The following is an 8,528-nucleotide window of genomic DNA, read 5'->3' as shown; positions in this document are numbered from 1 at the left end:
GAGATCCTCCCAATAGTACTCAAAGAAATGAAAGAAGTTATTTACAAACTGCTAACCAAGATCACGCAGCAGTCTCTTGACACAGGGGTGGTACCGACAGACTGGAAAATTGCAAACGTAATACAGATCCACAAAAAGGGAAACAAAACTGAACCAGGTAACTACAGACCAGTAAGCCTGAATTCTATTATTTGCAAACTTATGGAAACTATAATAAGATCCAAAATGGAAAATTACCTATACGGTAACAGGGACCTGGGAGACAGTCAACATGGTTTTAGGAAAGGGGGATCGTGTCTAACTAACTTGCTTGATTTTTTTGAGGATGCAACATCAATAACGGATAATTGCAAAGTGTACGACATGGTTTATGTAGATTTCCAGAAAGCTTTTGACAAAGTCCCGCACAAAAGATTAATTCTCAAACTGAACGCAGTAGGGATTAAAGGAAACACATGTACATGGATTAGGAAGTGGTTAACATGTAGAAAACAGAAAGTACTGATTAGAGGAGAAACCTCAGAATGGAGTGTGGTAACCAGTGGTGTACCACAGGGATCAGTATTAGGTCCTCTGCTATTCCTAATCTACATTCATGATTTAGATTCTGGTATAGTAAGCAAACTTGTTAAATTTGCAGACGACACAAAAATAGGAGGAGTGGCAAACACTGTTGCAGCAGCAAAGGTCATTCAAAATGATCTAGACAAGATTCAGAACTGGGCAGACACATGGCAAATGACATTTAATAGAGAAAAGTGTAAGGTACTGCACGCAGGAAATAAAAATGTGCATTATAAATATTATATGGGAGATACTGAAATTGGAGAAGGAATCTATGAAAAAGACCTAGGAGTTTTTGTTGACTCAGAAATGTCTTCATCTAGACAATGTGGGGAAGCTATAAAAAAGGCCAACAAGATGCTCGGATACATTGTGAAAAGTGTTGAATTTAAATCAAGGGAAGTAATGTTAAAACTGTACAATGCACTAGTAAGACCTCATCTTGAATATTGTGTGCAGTTCTGGTCACCTCGCTATAAAAAAGATATTGCTGCTCTAGAAAGAGTGCAAAGAAGAACGACCAGAATTATTCCGGGCTTAAAAGGCATGTCATATGCAGACAGGCTAAAAGAATTGAATCTGTTCAGTCTTGAACAAAGACGACTACACGGCGACCTAATTCAAGCATTCAAAATTCTAAAATGTACTGACAATGTCAACCCAAGGGACTTTTTTGACCTGAAACAAGGACCAAGGGTGATTAGACAAAGGGGCATTCAGAACAGAAAATAGGAGGCACTTTTTTACACAGAGAATCGTGACGGTCTGGAATCAACTGCCCGGTAATGTTGTTGAAGCTGACACCCTGGGATCCTTCAAGAAGCTGCTTGATGAGATTCTGGGATCAATAAGCTACTAACAACCAAACGAGCAAGATGGGCCGAATGGCCTCCTCTCGTTTGTAAACTTTCTTATGTTCTTATGTCATTGAGAGCCCCTCGCTGGCCGAGCCTGAAACAACATGAAGAGTGTTTGCAATACACCTTCAACAGCATGGCTTCCAGAACACACAACAGGACGATATTTAGAAAGAACTAACGTGATACTAAATCACTACAGTCCTATGCATTAAATGCTACCCTAATGCTTTATGAATACACATCTAGAAGCTACAGTAGATTCACAAAGCATTTAACAACGTGCTATAAAACTACCAATAAACAATTAAGAGTTATGTAGGAGGTAGCGTTGGATGATATTTATCGATTATCGGCTTAAATGGTCATGATAATCAGCTGAATAAATAAAGCATATAACATTTCTTGTAACATATCTTGTTACTGCTAACTAGTTTATTAAAAAAGCACAAATAATACAACCAAATTAAAGTTTGTTTCGCAGCCTTTGACATTTCTAAATAAAGGCTACACAATAAAAAAGAAAAAAAAAGAAAACAATTTTTCAAATAGTTTTCCACGTCATATAAGTTATAAAAAAAATCAGCTGTTGAACAGTTTCAGCAGAAAAAAAATAATACAAACTGGAATGTTTAAATATTTAGTATACATTATACTAAGCATGACTTCATCAGCCGTTTCGAATGTTGCTATCTTTGCTGCTGTAGTCAATGAGTGTCTTTATAATTATTTAAAAAATGGTTTCAACACTTCCTACTTACTGCTGACTGTTCACATTCCAAACACCGAACCACTCCCTGGAACACTTTTTGAGAATATTAACCTTACATTTCAAGTATAAAAAACTTTTTTCAAGCTCACTTGTAAATAATCTCACCCAGACTGACCTCTGCTGGTGGATGTTGGTATTGCAATGGAGGCAGGTTGCCCTCTAGTGGACTTTGCTGGAATCACAGCCTCTCTCCTGGTTTCCTACCCAGAAGAAATTCTCTTCATCGATTGAACCCCGCCAATATCATCCTCCAGCCAATCACCTGCCACATAGTACTCCTCTGGCACCAGTGCTGGCCTGCTACTTGCCGACATCATGGTTACAGGGGTGGGGCCAGACTCTGATAGCCTGTTTGACTTGAGGTGTGACTTGGCGCTACCCAGGCTTTGTAGTGATCGCTGGTATTCCTTTCTCATGGATAAAGGGGACTGTAAGTCCACACTCCTGATTGGAGGATCTACGTCTGCCTCATCGTCATTGGCCCAGTCCAAATCACCTGCTGCATGTGGAAATGTGGGGTTTAAAAGGCAGGCGAGGAAGTGGGGAGGTGGGGCTCAACAGCCTGTGCTTGCCCCTGATTGGTCGCAGAGGGCTCATGATAGGGTTGTGTGGTTCAGTCGCAGTCTCTGAAGAGCTGCAGCTCCCTAGATGTCACCCTATCTGTTTAATGATGTATAAAATATATAACACGGAAAAGAAACATACCACTGTGCAAGTCACCACAAACACACCTCCATTTATATAGCACCTGTCAATACCAATGTGCAAGGGTACGGCAGGCTCAATGAGCCATGCTTAATTTGTGATGGGGCTTGCCGAGGCGTAGCTTTTCTACTTTATGAAAGTTAAAAATCTCATACTATATTTTGCTCTCAAATGCATGCTGTCTAATAATGTAGCATTTTCAGTCAGGCATAATATAATGCACCAACATTGTCTTAATTCTCAAGTTCATGCATGCATTAAAGACAGACAGTACACTATCAGGGCCATTCATGTTGGTTTTTGGTAGTAGGCAGCAGAGTGGCTTAGAAGCGGAGCAGGAGCGCTGCTCTGCCGCTGCTGTTGCTGCAGGCTGTAAGAACAGTGGATATGTAGCTGGAGAATACACCCAGAGACTAAAAAATAAACATGAACTTTTTGAAATGACTGCCATATTTGCTATTTTTCTATTTGTCCTGCAGTTGCTTTTAATTTATTTTTCTGCACATACTACTACTTCGTATAGGATGTGGAATACATTATTGCAAACTTGTAACATTAGTAGTACAGTACTTTTTCAAAGAAACTTTATCAATGTGCAGTTCTTAAGAATAGTAATATTGAGGAGTCATGTGATGTCCTGCGAAAGAGAAGCAGCGCTGAAGAGGAGTTCCTGCTCTCAACCCATCTTTGAACAGTTTTTACACACTTCAACACAAAAATAACAATAAGCAGACTGACTCCTTATCTAATGTCCCAACAAAGGGGTAAAAGCAAAAGTAGAAAAGCAACAGCTTCCTCTACAAGTGAACCCAAGAACACTTAACCACGCTCCAGAACCAGCAACAACCAGTGTAAGTACATTAAACGATCCAGCAGGGAAATAATTCAATGCAGCAGAATTAATGGAAGCAATAAACAGTTCAGCCACACTTTCTAGACAAATTAATGGGTTCAAGTCCACTATTTTCTCACTAGAAACTAAAATAATAACATTGGGAGATACTGGTACTGAATTTCATTTGAGAATACTTGAAAATCATCTAACTAAAATGGAGAACAGCTTCAGCGAATTAGGAAAAGAAATAGTGGATTTAAGAGCTAAAAATAACTTGGAAAACAGAACTAGATGTTGTAACATCAGAATAATCAACTTACCAGAGGATACAGAAGGTCAACACCCCACAATCTTTCGAAAACTTTTCCCCAAGATTTCTCGGAGATGACAAGTCTCCTCATGGAACAGAACTGCAACGAGCTCGCAGATCTCTTGCACCCAAACCAAAACCACAGGATAAACATTATCTACATTATCTGAATTCACCTTTTTTCCTTTTTTTCCTGACCGTCCTTTGAGCTACAGCAAAAGCAAAGGCTTTTTACAAAAAAAAAAAAAAAAAAAAGCAAAAACATCAGATATGCAATGCCCTATCCTACTCATCTCCGGATCAACCATGCTGGAAGAAGAAGCTTTTTTACAAACCCGTCGGATGTCCAGAAATATCTCCAGGGATTTGAAGGTGAAAATGGTATATATAGATTATGTACAACATTATTTCCTAATGCTACATAATGAGTTACACAACGCTATAAACCCCTTTTACAGGTCTACTGACAGTCACATATACAGTGCCTATAGAAAGTCGACACCCCCTTTAAATTTTTTTCACATTTTGTTGTGTCAGTGCCTCAGAATTTCATGCATTTAAATGAGGATTTTTTTTCCCCACTTATCTAAACACCATACCCCACACTGTTAAGGGCAAAACAGTTTTTATTGAGAAAAAAATATATATATTAAAAATACAAAACTGAAAGATCATAATTGGATCCTGCCTAGTGCCCCAGTCCCTGCCGATGAGAAACATCCCTATAACATGATGCTGCCACCACCATGCTTCACAGTAGGGATGGTGTTCTTTGGGTGATGCGCTATGTTGGGTTTGCGCCAAACATAGCGCTTTGCATTTAGGCCAAAAAGTTGCACTTTAGTTTTGTCCGACCACAAAACTTTTTGCCACATGGCTACAGAATCTCCCGAGTGTTTTTTTGCATACTTCAAATGGGATTCAAGGTGGGCTTTCTTGATTAATGTAAAGTAAATAAAGTAAAGCTTCCTTCTTGCCACCCTACCATACAGGCCAGATTTGTGGAGTGCTTGGGATATTGCTGTCACATGCATAATTTGACCAGTCTTGGCCATAAAAGCCTGTAGCTCTTGCAAAGGTGCCACTGGCCTCTTGGTAGCCTCTCTGATCAGTCTCCTTTTTGCTCGGTCATTTTTGCTGGGACGGCCTGATCTAGGCAGGGTCTTGCTGGTGCCATACACCTTCCACTACTTATTAATCGTCTTGACCGTGCTCTAAGGGATATTCAAGGCCTTTGATATTTTTTTTATACCCATCCCCTGATCTGAGTCTTTCAATAACTTTGTCCCAGAGTTCTTTTGAAAGCGCCTTGGTGCTCATGGTTGAGTCTTTGCTTTGAAATGCACTACCCAGCAGAGGGAACCTACAGAAACTGCTGATTTTACCCTGAAATCACGTGGATCACTACAATTTAACACAGGTGGAGGCCACTTAACTTGGTGTGTGATTTTGATTTTGATTGATTACACCTGAGCTAATTTAGGATTGCTATTACAAGTGGGGTAGACACTTACCCAACCAGGCTATTTCAGTTTTTATTTTTAATTAATTTTCTACACTATTTTTTTTACTTGGAAGTTGTGGGGTAGGATGTGTAGTTAAATAAAAAAAAAAAAAAAAAAAAAAACTATTTTAATGCATTTTAATTCCAGGCTATAAGGCAGCAAAAGGTGAAAAATTTGAAAAGGGGTGTAGACTTTCTATAGACACCGTAATTTATTTATTTTTTTATTTTATTTTATTTTATATATATATATATATATATATATATATATATATATATATGAGAGAGAGAGAGAAAGAGATAGTAATTAAACCACATTTTATGTTTTATTTGTTTAAGAGTACAGGTTATGTATTTAATCACATGCAGATCAGTGTAATGTATAGTAAAGCATTGACAGATGACAAAAGCAAGAACGTATCAACATTACAATGAAATACTAATAAAAAAGCACAAATATGTTTTAGTTTTTACTGTGTTTGACACAATGCGATAGGTGACTCTCCTCTGATTGTATCAGCTGAAAAAAAAAAAAAAAGACTTTTTAAATAGATCCATTACCACAAACACCTTCGTCTTACCATTAGTCTGAGGTCATTAACAAACGCACCATTTTCATGAAGACACACAGACTCTCACAGACAGACTCACATGCCATCATACTTACCGCTCCTGGCGAGGATCTCTCCCAGTTGGTTGCAAAGACTGGCTTCCTCTCGAAGGTTGTTGTTATTCTAAGCTTTACTCTTTGCTTTCTGCAGCTCTGTCAGCGGAGACCATGTCTGTCTCTGCATAATCACTATCTCCCCTGTTACTGTTTTTGTTAATCTGTTAATAAAAAAAACACCACAGTATTGTATGTGTGTGTTTTTTTATATACATACGTGATTGTATGTCTACACTGACAGCTTCATCCAGACCAAGTCTTGTCAAGTTTAGTCAACCTGTATCAGTACACACTAGAAGTCCAGTCTAAAAATGCTCAAAACCAAAAACACATCAGCCCCACACTCCACCAGTCCCTTCCAATGAAACATAGTCATTTTCTTTTTAGGGGTTGTTGGCGCATGCCATCTAAATGGAGATAGTGAGTGCCCTCTACCTTTATATACAGTGCCTTGCAAAAGTATTCAGACCCTTTCACAGTTTTCACATTTTGTTGCTTTAAAGCTTGCAGTCATGACACTTTGAAGTAGGAATTAATATGTACTACTCCACACATTCAAACCAAAAACAAAAAGAAGTACATAGATAATTAATATGAAACAAAAATGGAAGTCATGATTGCATAAGTATTCAAACCCTTTTCTGTGGCAAATCTAAATTAATTCAGGTGCACAAAATGACCTTAACAAGCCACACAATTAGTTGAATGGCCGCTGTCTTTGTGCAATATTAGTGGTTCTCATGATTTCAAAATAAAAACACCTGTCTCTGTGAGGTTCCTTGGTCAGGTAGTGAATTTCAAGCAAAGACTCAACCATGAAGACCAAGGAGCTTTCAAAGCAAGTCAGGGATAAAGTCATTGAAAAGCACAGATCAGGAGAAGGGTACAAAAAAATATCAAAGTATTTGAATATCCCTGTGAGTACAGTCTACTCAATCATCAAGAAATGGAAGGTGCATTGTACCACCCAGACACGGCCCAGATCAGACTGTCCCTCCAAACTGAGCAGCCGGGCAAGGAGGAAATTGGTGAGGGGTGCCACTGTGAGGCCAATGACAATTTTGAAAGAGCTACAGAGTTCAATAGCTGAGATGGGAGAAAATGTGCATCAGTTAACACTATCCAGAACACTTCACAAAAGCAGCCTGTAGGGCAGGGTGGCAAGAAGGAAGCCATTACTAAAAATAAGCCATCTCAAAGCCAGCATGGAGTTTGCAACAAATCACCTGAGTGATCCTGCAAAAATGTGGCAAAAGGTGTTGCGGTCAGACGAGACCAAACTGGAACTTTTTGGTCTAAATGCCAAGTGTTACGGTTGGCACAGACCCAACACAGCAGATATCCCAGTCAACACCACCCCTACAGTCAAGCATGGTGGTGGCAGCATCATGCTATGGGGATGCTTCTCCTCAGCTGGTAAGCTTGTTAGGATTGAAGGAAAAATGGATGGAGCAAAATACAGGCAAATACTAGGGGAAAACCTGTTTCAGACTGCTAAAGACTTAAAACTGGGGTGAAAATTCACCTTTCAGCAGGACAAGGATCCAAAGCACAAGGCCAAATCTACACTGGAGTGGCTTAAGAATATGAAAGTGAATGTCCTTGAGTGGCCCAGTTAAAGCCATGACTTGAATCCCATTGAGAATCTGTGGAAAGACTTGAAAACTGCTGTCCATAAGCGATCCCCAAGCAATTTGAGAGCTTGAGCAAATCTGCCAAGAAGAATGGGCACAAATTGCACCAAGCCGGGTGTGCAAAGTTGGTAGAGACTTACCCAAAAAGAATTGAGGCTATAATTGCTACCAAAGGTGCTTCCACAAAATATTGAGTTGACGGGTCTGAATACTTATGCAATCAACATATTTCAATTTTTTCTCTTTAGTTTTTGCTGACATTTACTGTCACTTATCTTACCCTTAGAGGTCTTCAGTTTGAGCATTCAAGTTTTGAATAAAATATTAAGTTTAAAAAAATATGCATCACTTTGTAATTTCACAAAATGGGACACCATAGGAAGGGTCTGAATACTTTTGCAAGGCACTGTATATACTTCTTCCCTTATATCTTCTCCATTTATCTTTCTCTACCTTCAAAATGATTACTGTTACTTCAATTTCTATTTCCCTTGATTTTCTGTTTAATATGATTCTTTGCTAAATATATTTATTGCATTTCATGAATACATGTTCCACTGTTTCTTGCTCACTACTATTACATAACCCATTCTCATGGCTCCCAATCCTGTATAAATGTTAATTTAATGATATATCCTAACCTTAGTCTATTAATATTAGTTTCTTCCTCACTGTTTTTC

Source organism: Polyodon spathula, chromosome 4 (genome assembly GCF_017654505.1).
Source record: "Polyodon spathula isolate WHYD16114869_AA chromosome 4, ASM1765450v1, whole genome shotgun sequence".
Taxonomy (NCBI): domain Eukaryota; kingdom Metazoa; phylum Chordata; class Actinopteri; order Acipenseriformes; family Polyodontidae; genus Polyodon; species Polyodon spathula.
This window is presented reverse-complemented; position numbering follows the sequence as displayed.